Source organism: Mesoplodon mirus (genome assembly GCF_964341445.2).
Source record: "Mesoplodon mirus genome assembly, chromosome: 2".
NCBI lineage: Eukaryota > Metazoa > Chordata > Mammalia > Artiodactyla > Ziphiidae > Mesoplodon > Mesoplodon mirus.
The window spans coordinates 150,041,600-150,057,062 of record NC_138977.1 but is presented as its reverse complement, the minus strand read 5'-3'; the positions used below and the strand labels follow the sequence as shown (position 1 = coordinate 150,057,062).

The 15,463-nt window shown below is 39.5% G+C and overlaps 1 long non-coding RNA gene across 1 annotated transcript in view; it reads right to left on the bottom strand.

Moving 5' to 3' along the window:
• Positions 1–10,604: 10,604 nt before the first annotated feature.
• Positions 10,605–15,463, bottom strand: part of LOC309813017 — a 103,610-nt gene continuing 98,751 nt past the window's right edge. Inside the window, exons 3-4 of the long non-coding RNA XR_014295437.1 lie at positions 12,517–12,665; positions 10,605–10,660 (exon numbers count right to left, since the gene is read on the bottom strand). This is a non-coding gene — a long non-coding RNA (uncharacterized lncRNA). The remainder of the gene's footprint in view (positions 10,661–12,516; positions 12,666–15,463) is intronic.

Below are 15,463 nucleotides of genomic sequence, written 5' to 3'. Positions count from 1 at the left end.
GCAAACTTAGAAGCAGACCAAAACCGAAAGAGTTGTGAATGGCCTTTTCCAAATTATTGCCTTTTGTTTTACAGCATGGGGACTTTAAAAACCTGCAATTCTATTGCTAATTTGCATCGTTAGCATGACATCAGGGATTCAAAATTTCACAGCTGGAAGATGAAAGGTAAATAGGAGGTCCAGAGAATCTAAGATTGAAAGGAGTTATTTCTTGCTCTCAAAGGCTGCTGTTAATTAGTGAATTTGTCCACCGTCATACATAATCCTAATTCCCTTATTTCCTGATCTGGGGAATGCTATTCTGCCAATAACTGAGGTTTTTACCAAAGTTCTCAAAGTGATCACAATTTTTAACGCTTATAACAAAATTGGACTTCGTACATATTTTGATTCCTAACCATAAAAAGCAAATATTGTGTAAAATGTAGTATACAAGAAAAGATACCAAAAACTATATGAAGAAAAGAAACAAGGTGTCTAAATATTAATAATTGGGCTAGAAAGTTGAAAAAAAAATAGTCTCGGCTAAAGATTTTTAATATATATCTTAAATATTTAGCAACATGGTTCCAAGTTATAATGTAATAATTTAATATTCTTATGTGAATCTAAAAATGAAACAGAAGTAAAATTAAAACAAAGATAATATAGAATTTTACAACTCTGGGGAAGAAAATTGTTTTTTGAATATTCAAGTAATGAGGCCTACATAATTACTGTATTTATCTGTTATTCAAACTACCCGTAATTGTAAATGGTTATGATGATTGTGTGATACAATAAAGGAAACAACTGTTTTAATACTGATCTATTATTAGACAATAAATGTGTTAGACAATAAATGTGTACTTTTTAAGCAAACACTGCTTAATCTATATTTACACCGTTCCCTGATCTATATTTTGTACTAATTAAAATATTTCTCTTATTTAAGAAAAACTGACAGTTATTTCTGATGTTTGGACTCCTTAAGACAGTAATCCTTTGAAAGTTACACTGAAATTCCATATGAATTATCATCTCTTGCCTCCTTCCTGGTCTCCTGCTTCTGCCCTGCCTCCCTTCATTCAAGCCTCAGCCCAAACAGCCAGAATGATCTCCTTAAAACCTCAGTCAGAACAAACCATGCTTATGCTCAAAACCTTATGAAGGCTTCACCCCATCTCAATTGGACTAAAAACAAAATACTAAAAATGGCTTATAAGGCCCTAGAGAATCTCTACCCCTACTCCATTAGCCTTCTTACCTCAATTTGTGCCCTGGCTCACCCTCCTCTGGCCACACTGGCCTCTGTCGTTCCTGGAGCATGCTTCTGCTTAGGGACTTTGCATTTGCTGTTCTCTGCCTCCCAGAATGTTCATCTCTTAGTTATCATCTTATCTTATTCCTTCACCTTCCTCCAATATTTTCTCAAATATTACCTTACTGTGGTGGTCTTCCCTGCCCACTCTATCAATGCCTGCACCTCTCTCAGACATGATTTCTAGTCCCATTCCCTGCTTTATTTTTCCCCTCAATACCTATTACCATATAGTGTACTATACATTTTTTCTTGTTAATTATTTATACTTCCCAAATAGAACACAAGCTCCCCAAGGGCATGAATTATTGTATGTTGTTCACTGCTCTATTTCTAGCAACTAGAATAGTGTCTGGCACATAATAGCTGCCCAGTGAATTTTGTTAATGGGTAAATTAATTATTTGGGGGTTTAGATTAATCACAATTTTCATATTAAAATTGGTAGTTGATAATTAACATACCATTAAGACATCTTACTATAAGGGTGATCATTTTCAGTCAAGATGGTCACAGTATCCCATGATTAAAAGTGTTTATGCACAGAAATTGATTTTTTAAATACACAAATAATTGACATCAAGAAAAAAGGATCTAGTACTAATTTTCTTGTCATTGGAGTCCATAAAAGAAGAAGGAATTTCTGTTTTTTAGATATATTGGCCTTACTAAATTTTACACTGAAATAAAAGGCAGTGCCAAAGGTTTTAAATAACTAGAGCTCATTGTGAAGACACAAGTCAATGTAGGAAATGAAAAGTGTGGCTTAAAGTGAATTTTTCATGTGTAAAATGAAAAAAAAATGTCTAAACAGTAGCATATTTGGTTTCTCAACTGATTTAGTTAATCACACAAAAATTGAGATCACTCAGTGTATTACTTCTAGCTTCTAACTTTCTACTTTGCTAAGGCAGAAGCAAAGTATTCATAATTTTATCAACTTTAAAAATTTACCCTTTAATACTGGAAAGGCAGTAACAACAAACAAAGGGGAAGGGGTCGGGGGGTTAGGGTTGGACACTGTTGGTTTGAAAAGTAGTTGTAAGCAGAGCCCTATCACTACCTAGACTACTGGACTTCAATCAGGTGAAATCATGTCAGTGCCAAGACAAGGAAGAAGTCTTGCTCTAAATGTATCCCATCCCTTTTTTGTGATAGTGTTAACTGACAAACAGCAAAGAGACAGAAGACACTGAAAATGATCACTACATACAAATACAACATGAGAATAAAAGATAGAACTCTTGTAGATAAAAATTGCAAGACTTCAGTAGTCCCACTAGGAAGGGATACATTTCTAATACTTAAACAAAACAGCTATTCAGTCATTCATTTCCCTTGCTACAAAGTTACATACAAGAAACAATGAAGAGATGACGATCTCCATAGCACCCCCAAAGGCCGAATCCATCGGTAGTATGTATATTTCTGTGAGAATTTTAGCAGTGTCTGTATTGTAAGCCACTCTTCACTGCAGTTTTAGAGGCAAAGAGAACAAAGCAATTTGCTGTTGCTTTTTTCAGTTAGTCTTCCTAAGGTACAGTAACAACCACATAGAGCCCGACACAAATACAGTCTACAAGTAAGTGAATAATCTATTCGCCACACCATCCATTTGTGCAAGATAAATTTACAGATGAAGAAATTAACTGTTGGGACTTCCCTGGTGGCACAGTGGCTAAGAATCCGCCTGCCAATGCAGGGGGCACGGGTTCAAGCCCAGGTTTGGGAAGATCCCACGTGCCACGGAGCAACTAAGCCTGTGCACCACAACTACTGAGCCTGTGCTGTAGAGCCCACTAGCCACAACTACTGAAGCCCACACACCTAGAGCCCGTGCTCCGCAAAAAGAGAAGCAACTGCGATGAGAAGCCCGCACACCACAAGGAAGTGTAGCCCCTGCTTGCCGCAACTACAGAAAGCCCGTGCACAGCGACAAAGACCCAACACAGCCAAAAATAAATAAAATAAATAAATTTTAAAATGCTGTGAATTCAGAACACAATGATTAAAAAATTTATTAAAAAAGAAATTATTCATAAAACAAAAGGTAGTAATAGAAAAGGTTTCCTTTGCTTCATCAGGTGCTGAAAGAATTTTATTTTTACTCAAAATAAAAAATGTGCAAATAAACAAGAAAATAAACGATAGCCACCCAATCAAATAGTAGCTCTTTTCCCATTACTTTCAAGTATACGGGTTAACGTACTATCCTCCATGAACATACATACATACCTACCACTGCTAAAGGAACCGTAGCAGGAAATTATATTGAATATGATGTACAAATTGAAACAACTGGGGGCTTCCCTGGTGGCGCAGTGGTTGAGAGTCCGCCTGCCGATTCAGGGGACACGGGTTCGTGCCCCGGTCCTGGAAGATCCCACATGTCGCAGAGTGGCTGGGCCCGTGAGCCATGGCCGCTGAGCCTGGACATCCAGAGCCTGTGCTCCGCAACGGGAGAGGCCACAACAGTGAAAGGCCCGCGTACCGCAAAAAAAAAAAAAAAAAAAAAAATTGAAACAACTGTAAAAGATTGTGGAGTCATTAACAAAGAAAACAAATTAGCAGATGCTGAGTATTCCTCCCAAAACTGAGCAGGACCCTGTGGGGCTCCTGGGCACAGAAGCCTTTCTGTCCCCCATTTTCTTGTTTGTAGGGAGTTCCAAAGGGCAGATTCTAACAGTTGCTAATCAAGAGAGGAGCAGCCAAGAAATCACCTGAGGCAACATTAAAGGAACTAGAGAAACTCATCAAGAACACCTGAGACAAGGACTTCCCTGGTGGTGCAGTGGTTAAATCTGCCTGCCAATGCAGGGAACACGGGTTCGAGTCCTGGCCTGGGAAGATCCTACATGCCTGTGGGAAGATCCCACATGCTGTGGAGCAACTAAGCATGTGCGCCACAACTTCTGAGCCTGGGCTCTAGAGCCCATGAGCCACAACTACTGAGCCCACGTGCCACAACTACTGAAGCCTGTGTGCCTAGAGCCTGTGCTCTGCAACAAGAGAAGCCCCCGCTCTCCACAACTGGAGAAAGCCCATGCATAGCAATGAAGACCCAATGCAGCCAATAAATTAATTAATTAATTTTAAATATATATATATTACCTGAGACCAGATTAGAGGAGTGCAGGCCCTACACACATCCTAATCTTATCAGCAGCCCCACCCTTGAACTGTTGCTATAAAACTCCCCATCAAATCCTCCCAGGTTCCCTCCCAGGGACACAGTTTTTTGGGGCAGGAGCCACTGTGTCCTCCTTTGCCTGGCAAAGCAATAAAGCTATTCTTTTCTACTTCACCCAAAACCCTGTCTCTGAGATTTGATTCGACAGCAGGGTACAGAGGCCGAGCTTTTGGCGTCACTCTGTGCACCGGTTATGACTTTCATTTACTACTGTTGCAACACTTACCACTCCTGTAATTAGGCTATTGGCCCCTTCATGGCAAGGAACTGCCATTCAGTCCTTCACCACAGCACTAGCACAGGGCTTGTGCCCTAATAGGTGCTCAAAAATACCTTTTATTAAAAAAAAAAAAAAAGAATATATGTTATCATTAGTCTTTGTCTTCCAAAATATTAAAAATGCCCAATCTTTAATAGGGTGTAATGAGTCCTCTTTGTTGCTATATTTAATGGATCCTTTTCACTCCTTACATAACTTGACCTCTCTGTATCATTTTATACTGTTGACCTGAATATCTCTGTTGGTTTCCTTGTCTGATGCCACATTCTCTACTCACAGCACCTCACCTGCCAGCCCACAATTCTGTCTCCTCTTTTCTTCAGGCTCATTCCTGGTGGCTGTTTTTCTCCATCTTTGTGGTAAATAGTTGCTCTCAGGATTCTGTCTTAGGCGACCCTTTTTCTTATTTTACACACCTTTCCGGGGCCACCTTAGTAACTCATTATCTTGATTATTTTCTGTCTTAAATTCGCCTCTCCAGGTGTAGATCCTTAGGCAAGATGAGAGAGTTATTGTGGCAATGCTCTCAGAGAGAAGGGTAAGGAAATGGAGAAGCAGGGCAAAAACAAAATAAACTCAAACAAAAAACCCAGCATGTGCCTTCAGGCAAAGTCCCAACCGAAGCCTGATCCACCAGCTGGAGTGTAAATTACACCCAGATTTTGTTCCCCTTCAGGCAAGGACTTTCCCATTCCTTCACCAGGCAGTCATTGACCACCAGCTATGGGGGAGGGGGGAAGAAGGGACATAAACTCCCAAGGGGTCAAGTAAGGCCCTCCTTACTTTCAGGCACATAGAGAATGAAGAAGGGAAAAACCAAGTCAGCTAGATATCAAAAATGCTAATGAATGAAATCTTTACCTCCAACTCCCATCTCTCCACAAGCTTCAGACTTGTGTTGCCAGCTCCCTATTGGAAGTTTCCTCCCAGAGAATCTACCTCTGATTCAACATGTTAAAAATTAATCTCCCTGGGGCTTCCCTGGTGGCGCAGTGGTTGAGAGTCCGCCTGCCGATTCAGGGGACACGGGTTCGTGCCCCGGTCCGGGAGGATCCCACATGCCGCAGAGCGGCTGGGCCCATGAGCCATGGCCACTGAGCCAGCGCATCTGGAGCCTGTGCTCTGCAACGGGAGAGGCCACAACAGTGAGAGGCCCGCGTACCGCAGGAAAAAAAAAATTAATCTCCCATCTTCCCTATCTATCTGCACCTCCTCCATATCTCAGCAAGACTTGAGGGTCACCTGTAACGGTCCCTCTCCCTTCCCTCCCACAGCCAATGACAAGTCCACACACCTCATGCCATACCCACTGCAAATGCCTTCTTTTAAGCCATCAGCTTTTCTCACTTATCTTAAGGCATTAAGTCACCCTTCTTTAGTGAACTTACACTAAAGAAATCTAATGTGTCTCTCCTCAGGGTAGATACCATTATTAGTTCATCACATATCCTTAAAAAAAAAAAAAAGCCCCAAATCTTTCATATACCCTACCACGCATTTCCTGGTTTGGACCTGGTTAATTTCATGGACTCATCTCTCTTGTCCCCATGCTACGCCATGATTCCTAAACATTTCTAGAATTATCTATCCACTTCACTTCATTTCTCATCCCTGGCATTCTAGACCAAACCATCATCATCTCTTAACCAGTTTGCTGAAACAATCTCCTAACTGCATTAATCTGAGGTCATTGAAATTCTTCCTGATAAGCATCTAACTATCTAGTGGCCTGTTTATCTAAAGCACAGAGCACCTCATTCTGTTTTTCATCCTGAATTCCTTTCAGGGGGCGCTGTCAGTGGGCCACTGCAGTGGGTTGTGATTTAAGCCTTGCATAACTGAATGATGAGCAAGCCTCTTTGTTCTTTTTTTGTTCACAATCCCCTTTGCCTCCTTTAGGTCATAAAGTCAACCAAGGTTTGGGAGGTATTTAGTGACTGATTTGTCCAATGGCTCTAGGAAGGCTCATTCCTATATCAGGCAAGGATTTCATTGGTAGGCCATTCATGTGCTATGTCTGCATTAGGCCCTGTTAAAAATTCTCTGGATCATCTGTCTTACTAGTCTATTGCATTCCAGAAAATGCTTCTCCCTTGTTGCATCTTCTCATATATAGAAAAGTACTAAAATCATTAACTTGACATATCTGTTTTGTAATTAGCAGTAATCTTTTACCAAGATATATGCTCAATTACATGTATTTCATAGCCAAAAAAATGACATATATACAAGTTCCTCCCCTACCTCTTTGGAGTGGTTCCTCAGAGCTATCTCCTGGGCTACAGTCTGCGGTAAGACCCTGAATAAAACTTAAACTCACAACTCTTAAGTTGCGTGGGTTGTTTTAAGTCGACCCTCTTCTCTTGATTCATGTAACTTCAGAGGAAGGCAGCATCTACGTCAACACTCTTCATTTTCAAAACTTAACTTTTTCAAAAAAAATGAATGGTTTAAACTTCAATAAATTACCTTTGCCAAAATTTGAAATTTCTGTTTTCATCATGTAGGGGCCAATGCTAAGGATTTCCTATATGCTATGTATCAGGTAGACAAGGCAAACTGGACTCAGAATAGATTTTGAAAGGTACTTTCTTAGTCAGTCTATTATCACCAATCCTGTATAATTATAGTAACTTCTGTCCTATTTGCATGACAGGCCCGGTTAATTTATTATTATTTATTATAATTTATTATTCAGATACTACTTATTCATTTCCTAAATCATCAAGGCCTCTGATATTTCTTATCTCTCTGCTTATTTGCTTTGCAGAAGTTGGTTACCATGCTCATTTATTCTCTTTCTCTTATTTTTAATAAATATTATCCTATCTTATATCTTCACACTTTACTTTTTTTTTTAATTAATTAATTTATTTTTTGTCTCTGTTGGGTCTTTGTTTCTGTGTGAAGGCTTTCTCTAGTTGCGGCAAGCGAGGGCCACTCTTCATCGCGGTGCGTGAGCCTCTCACTGTTGCAGCCTCTCTTGTTGCGGAGCACAGGCTCCAGACGCACAGGCTCGGTAGTTGTGGCTCACGGGCCTAGTTGCTCTGTGGCATGTGAGATCTTCCCAGACCAGGGCTCGAACCCATGTCCCCTGCATCGGCAGGCAGATTCTCAAACACTCCGCCACCAGGGAAGCCCCTCTTTTTTTTTTTTTTTAATTTATTGTTGGCTGTGTTGGGTCTTCGTTGCTGCTCAGGCTTTTCTCTAGTTGCAGCGAGCGGGGACTACTCTTTGTTGCGGTGCACAGGCTTCTCATTGTGGTGACTTCTCTTGTTGCGGAGCATAGGCTCGAAGCACGTGGGCTTCAGTAGTTGTGGCTCGTGGTCTCTAGAGCGCAGGCTCAGTAGTTGTGGTGCACAGGCTCAGTTGTTCTGCGCTATGTGGGATTCTCCCGGACCAGGGCTCAAACCCGTGTCCCCTGCATTGACAGGCAGATTCTTAACCACTGTGACTCCAGGGAAGTCCCTATTCTTTCAAGAAGTAGAAAGAGAAGAGGTTTTAAAAATCTATTTGCCCAATGAGATAATCCATGTGACTAAAACTACCAACCAAAATCTGTACTATACTCCTTCTACAGAAATAGGGGTGGAGCTGTACACATAGGCAGAATACATTTCCCAGAGTTCCCTGCCTCCAGACTATGTTCTTGGCAAAGACATGTGAGCAGAAGTGATGTGTACCACTCGAGGTTCCAGACCCTGTGCATGCTCTTTAATGTTTTTCATGTTTCCTCAATGACTGTGACAGTAATTCCTAGGGCAGTCCTGTAAGTATCTTGTTGAAGATGGCAGAGCCAGTGTCAGCCTGGGTCCCTGAAAGCCTTCATAAGAGCTGAGCTGCTGCTAACCCAGAACACTGCTCTTGACCAAATAAATAAACTTCCTGTTCTTAAGGGAACTGAGTTTTGAGGATCCTGTCTCTTTCTGTAGGTTAGTCTACCCTATCTAAAACAAAGTATGTAAAAAAAACTCTTAAAATCAAAAGTACTGCACAAATATAAAGTATTACTATAGCTCAAAGCTTATGAATAAAATGACAATGAATGAATGAATGGAAATAAGTGATTTGGGTTATGACCATATTTTGTTTTTCCACATCGTGCCCATTTCCATTACTGTGGTAATTGAGAGTTAGCTGTTTTAGAATGGTCCAACTCCAGTCAGAACACGTAGCTATATTGTTCAAGTTAAAAAATTAAATAAAAGAACCAGTTCACCATTCTCACTTCCTACTACACACACACACACACACACACACACACACAAATACAATTTTCCTTCAATAGGGAAGATTTTTAGAATTTCTGGAAGCTATAGCAATACCCCTGCAAGGAATATTTCTCTCTAAAACCTCCCATTTTTAATGCTTTTCTATTATATCTGTGAAGAAAAAAAAAGAGCTTCAATTAGTAGCTTATTTGTGAGCAACACTTCTTTTCACAATTATTTAGTTCATTTAACAAAGAAGATGTGCCCTCAAATTAAGAGTGAAAAGGTGTTTTTGAAGGTGGAGGCAATTAAGCTGGGTGAGTTATCAAAGTACATAGAAAACAAAACAAAACACTCCTGCAGCTTCAATGTGAAGAATTATGCCACCGATTCTGCAACATTTATTGTATAAATCGTGTGTTTCTGTATTAGGCCAGGGACGCAGATGATGTAATGTAGAACAAAATAAGTAGTGTCCCTAATTTTATAGGGCTTACTTTTGAGTGGGGGAGATGGGCATTAAATCAATTATTCATAAAAAATTAAATAATATGAAGGAAGAATATAGGGAACTATGAGAATGTATAATGTTTGTCTTGGTAAGAGAAGGATGAGCAAAATGATATCTGAAGGATAAGTAGGAATTAACTAGATAAAAGAAAGTACAGGGAAAAGCATTCTAGTAGATGGAACACGGCAAATTCAAGGCACCAAAAGAGGTCCACTGGATTAGGGTGCAGTGAATAGAATAAGGCTGTAGGAGTGGATCAGAGAGGCTCTCATGGGGAACTTAAAACTATATGAAGGGCTTCCCTGGTAGCGCAGTGATTGAGAGTCCGCCTGCCAATGCAGGGGACATGGGTTCATGCCCCGGTCCGGGAAGATCCCACATGCCGCAGAGCAGCTGGGCCCGTGAGCCATGGCCGCTGAGCCTGCACGTCTGGAGCCTCTGCTCCACAACAGGAGAGGCCAGAACGGTGAGAGGCCCACGTACCGCGAAAAAAAAAAAAAAAGAAAAAGAAAAAGAAAAACTAGATGAAGAGCAGTATGGAAAAACTGAAAGGATTTAAGAATGGATGTGATTTTCTTGTCATAAAGTTCATTCTGGCTGCCTTGTGGAAGATGAGTGTTAGCAATATAAAAAGATCAGCTTAAAAGGCAAGGTAAAGGAAAGTGATGGCTTGGATTTAGATGGAGGTGTTGGTGAAAATAGAAATAAATAAATATTTAAAATACATTTGGGAAAACTAATATTAAAATAATAAAAACCACATTGATAATTAAGACCATCTGTGTTAATATGAATTAGATTAAACTGTATGTAGACTACTGATGTCAACATGACTTAGATTTTATTTTTTTGTTTTTAGGAAAACTCTGCCTACGTAAGGTAGTACTATAAATCAGTAAATAACTTTACTGTTTGCTTCAGGAAATCTCTTCAGATCAAACGGTTAGAGACAATAATCTGCTCCTCTGACCAAATAACTTGCTCATCAGTTTAGTTGTCAAGACTAACTTCACAGTATCCACCAATTTTAAACTTTGCCCAGTTCTCCATTTCCCTTCTTGAAAGATTCCTTAAACTTCTTCAGGCCAGACCCCAAATTCTATAAATATCTCACCTCTGATTACCTCTTTCTGAAACACTGCCAAGACCCGGTCAAGGTGGTGTTCTCCCTATTGTAATGAGTTGAGAGTGCTTTTTTTTTTTTTTTTTTTTTTTTTTTCTTTTTGCGGTATGCGGGCCTCTCACTGTTGTGGCCTCTCCCGTTGCGGAGCACAGGCTCCGGATGCGCAGGCCCAGCGGCCATGGCTCACGGGCCCAGCCGCTCCGCGGCATATGGGATCCTCCCAGACCGGGGCACGAACCCGTATCCCCTGCATCGGCAGGCGGACTCTCAACCACTGCGCCACCAGGGAGGCCCGAGAGTGCTTTATTAAAAGACTGAAGATATTTTGAGGAGCTCAACAAGGTAAACACAGGAAGTAGTTTCACAAACATTGACATAGTCATACAATGAAATATATGAAGCTATTATTGCATTAAGTGACTGTAGCAAAGTACTGGCATTGAAAAATGTCACACCATGTTAACTAAAAATTCAAGTTACTAAAGAGTTTACTTTAATCCCAGTTTAGTTAAATTTAGTTTAATCCCAGTTTGATATGTTTGGTTGTTTGAGTGGATGGATAGGTAGATAGAGAGAGAGAGATGAAATTCTCAAAGGACAACCTCCTAAATTTTAACTGTGCTTATCTTTTTATCTTTAGGGGTAAGAATATGAATGAATTTTTTTCCCAGTATTTTCACATTTTTCCTCACTGAACACATTCTACTTGTGTAATAAAAACAATGAATGCTATGAAGAAATAAAACTTTTGAATTTGCATATATTGGGGAATTGGAATATGTACTTCAAAATCAGAAAAGTTTAGAATTGATAAACTCTGAGGTTTCTTCCTTAAAGTTTCCTTGTTTGGTGATGGGGAAATAGGATGGAGGAATATAATAGCTACTCTTTTCATGACATAGTTTCACAGTAACCATGTAAGATACATGATACTTTTCATGTTAGGAATGAGAAAACTGGGGCACTAAGTGTTTAAATAACTTTATTTCTCACTAGAAACAAGGACCAGTTGGAGTTACTCTCCAGAGTATCTGATACTAATAGATAACATTTATTGAGTACTTACTATAACTCACAACCCTCTGAGATAGTTTTCTATTACTTTCATTTTACAAACAAGGAAATAGGAATGGACCTGTGTGTCCAAAGGGAGTGACAAGGTAAGGAATCAAGCCCACATAAGCTGAACCTCAGGGCCTGTATTTTTTAATCACTGTATATTATCTTCCATATGTTTATTCATTTTACACACCACAGCTAGACACTCATAGATATACTTTATATTTTTCAAATGGATAACTCTGAAAATATTTAGCTCCTTAAGACTGGTTGCTCTTTAAGGGGAGGAACAATGCGAATGAACAAACTACAGAAGACTACAGAAGTCACTTGGCTTCAGGGGAAAACCAGCTGAATTTCCTGCTTCACTAATTAACCACACTAATCTCCAAGTGTCAAATAGTATTAACCAGTCAACAGCTGCTTTTCCAGAGGGCTAGGTGACTCATTTTCTAAACATACTGCTCACGTAGCCACAGAATTTTGGCTGAGCCCATCCTTCCTCTCTCTCGGAGGCCTCGTCTTCAGTTTTTGCTTCTCCCTGGCTCTGGTACCCTTATTCCTCAATTTAGGTTTCTTATTTAATCTTAGGGCTAATCCAGGTTAGGATCTATCTGCAAATCTGACTAAATGTTAAGGGGGAGAAGTTAATGATAAAATCCTAAGTCTTTACTAGATATTCCAGTGACTAGAGGGAAACACTTTTCCTTAACGCTCAGCCCATCTCATTTTTTAGCATATTCCCAAGGTCTACTTCCCGAACTTCAATCCAGGGTCTTCCAACAGTCTGGCAAAGACAGATTCCAGGTGATCCCCTGAAATGTAAAGAAGGTTCATACTCACGTGTGTTCTATCAATAGCTACACTGCCACCTGTTGAAGTCTGCGCAATCTGGCTTCCGTCCTTCTACCGCTCGAGGATCCTACTAATAACCAAGGACTCCCAATGGCTAAATCCAGGCAACTTGACCGAAACATCATTTTCATGGCAATCTGTAGAAATATACATAACCAATCATGTAGATTTTCTTAAAACTGTCATTCTTTGACTTATTCAGTTCCAGTTCTCCTGGTTTTCTCACTGCTTATTATTCATTTTTCTACCTGTTCTTCTTCCTTTTTGTTTAAACGAAGGCCTTTGCCACTACTTTGGAGTGTATAACACTGTCAAAGATCTTGTCTCTTGCCTTCATGTAAGTAACTCCCACATCATGGTCCCCAGCTCCGTAGCTCTTCAGAGATGCTCATTTTTATATCCCACTTCATGCTTTGATGCCAAAGTATATCCTTTCCAAAGTCTCAATTTATGTTAATGGTACCATTTCCCCACTTATTCAAAATCAATCCTTGGAGTAATGTTTGATTTTTTTCTTTATATTCCCCATTTCCAACATTATCACATCCTGTAAATTCTATATTAAAAATATCTGTTTTAAAAATACCCGTTAGGATTTATTCCTTCCCACTTATATGCCATCATCATAGAGGGAGTCTATTGTCTTTGTGCAATGGTCTCCTGACTGTTTCACTCACTGAGGCTTCTCCTCCAAGCCCATTTCCCTAGTCTTCTATGATTTCCATTAGTCATATTCTATATTAAAAATGAGGACATGTTAAAAAAAATGAGACCTAAAATAAATTTTCAGACTCATCTGCATTCCTTCCATAATGACTATCATTTATTTAGCATCTACAATGTGTCAAATACTTTGCTAACCACTTTACAGATATTGTTTTTAATCCTTTCAACAATCATAAAAAGTAAGGCTTATTATACCTAGTGTACTTTTGGGCAAACAAGATTCAATTAACAGGATGTTTGCTTTCATAAGGTCACACCTTAGAAGGCAAATAGAACTGTCATTTGATCTAGGTCTCCTGGATTCCAAAGCCTGTTCTAAGAATTTAATGTATGATACTACAAAGATGCAGAAATCAGATAATCACTGAATAAAAAATAAAATTTTGTTTTATATGTGACTATATATCAGAAAAAATTTTAAAGTCAATCCAGTGAAGTTAAGACACTTACTCTCAGGATTCTTATTGATATACAATGAGATTAAGTAGAAGTACAAGAAAATAGTTATTGGGACTTTAACCTATCCTAAATTTCTTAGCTCAAATTGAAGAAATGGTAATTTCTCTAATGGCCAAGTATTTATTTAACCCGAACTGTGATTGTCACTGTTATTTGTTGTGAGATAAGAAGGAAAAAATGGGCTTCCCTGGTGGTGCAGTGGTTGAGAATCTGCCTGCTAATGCAGGGGACACGGGTTCGGGCCCTGGTCTGGGAGGATCCCACATGCCGCGGAGCAACTGGGCCCGTGAGCCACAACTACTGAGCCTGCGCGTCTGGAGCCTGTGCTCCGCAACAAGAGAGGCCGCGATAGTGAGAGGCCCGCGCACCGCGATGAAGAGTGGCCCCCGCTTGCCACAACTAGAGGAAGCCCTCGCACAGAAATGAAGACCCAACACAGCCATAAATAAATAAATAAAAATAAAAAAAAAAGAAGGAAAACTATCTACCTCACAACAAATAATGGCGGGGACATCCCCTGGGTGATGTGTGAAATGGATGCTTGTCAACACATGATTATACAAAAGATGTCTGTAATGAACCGTGTGCTACAGTGAGTTAGCCTCTCATGTAATATGACAGAAAGACAGCAAAAAAATAACTCCCTATTTGGCCACCTGGAAGGAAAGTAAATATGTCTATGAAAATGGCTCTGTGAAGACCTAAGATGCTACAGTTTATGAAAAAGCAGAGCTTTTCTCCACCCTCATAAAAAAACAAAACAATACAGAACAAAACAAAAAGCTGATGAGCTATAAGCTACTTCCCAGAGAGGTACCAAGTGGTTCCATTCTTGTTCTTATTTATTCCTCTGTTTTTTGTTTTTTGGGTTTTTTTGCCTTCACGTCATTACACTGTTTTTATATAACTTTTGATTCCTTCTTTACCACCTCTCCAATTCTGTATTTACAAATTGTTCCAGTGAAGGAAAAGGCATTTTATGTCAAACAACACAGTTTATAGTCCAGCCTGAGGAGCTCATTATGCATAGGAAGTGAATGCAAATTAAATTAATTCTGGATACAACTGAAGGCAATCCTTTTTGTTCACTGAAGAATTTGTCAGCCTCTGAAGCCAAGATCAATCCAGAAATAAAAGGAAGGCATGTTGGTGTATTCAAATGTCAATTGAATATAGATTATTGCCAGAATTTTGTAGAATCTGCCAGTGATTCCTAAGACATTACTTTAAAACCAATATTTATGTAACTAATTACAATTTTCTGCTTTCAAGTGTCAAGAATAAGCTTGAATTACCTTAAGCAAAATGGAAGAATTTATTATAAAAATTCAAGAACATTTTACAAAACACAAGAGAAATAAACTTTTGTCTCAGAGAGTTTTGGAATTTAGAAATGGAAAAACATGAAAGAGCTAGCAGTACTTTCTTACTCTATCTTTCATTTACACCTCTTTCTGTGCTGTAGTTTTTACATTGCATGACATAAAGTGGCAAGGCAATCCCATAAGTTTGCACAGGTTGCTGACTGCACAAGGGTGTCCAGCCTTCAACACAGTCTAAAATACAATCTAGCTCTGCTAGCCAGGCTGTGAACCCTCATGGTTGAGTTGTCCTAGAAAGGGTGACTTCTAGTTTCTAAAAGGCAGCATATGAGTAAGTGGAGACCCTATCAAATGCCATGGTTTTGCATATTTCAGGTCCAGTCACACAAAGAAAATGAATATGGTTCAAACTACAAATCCCTGGTGAA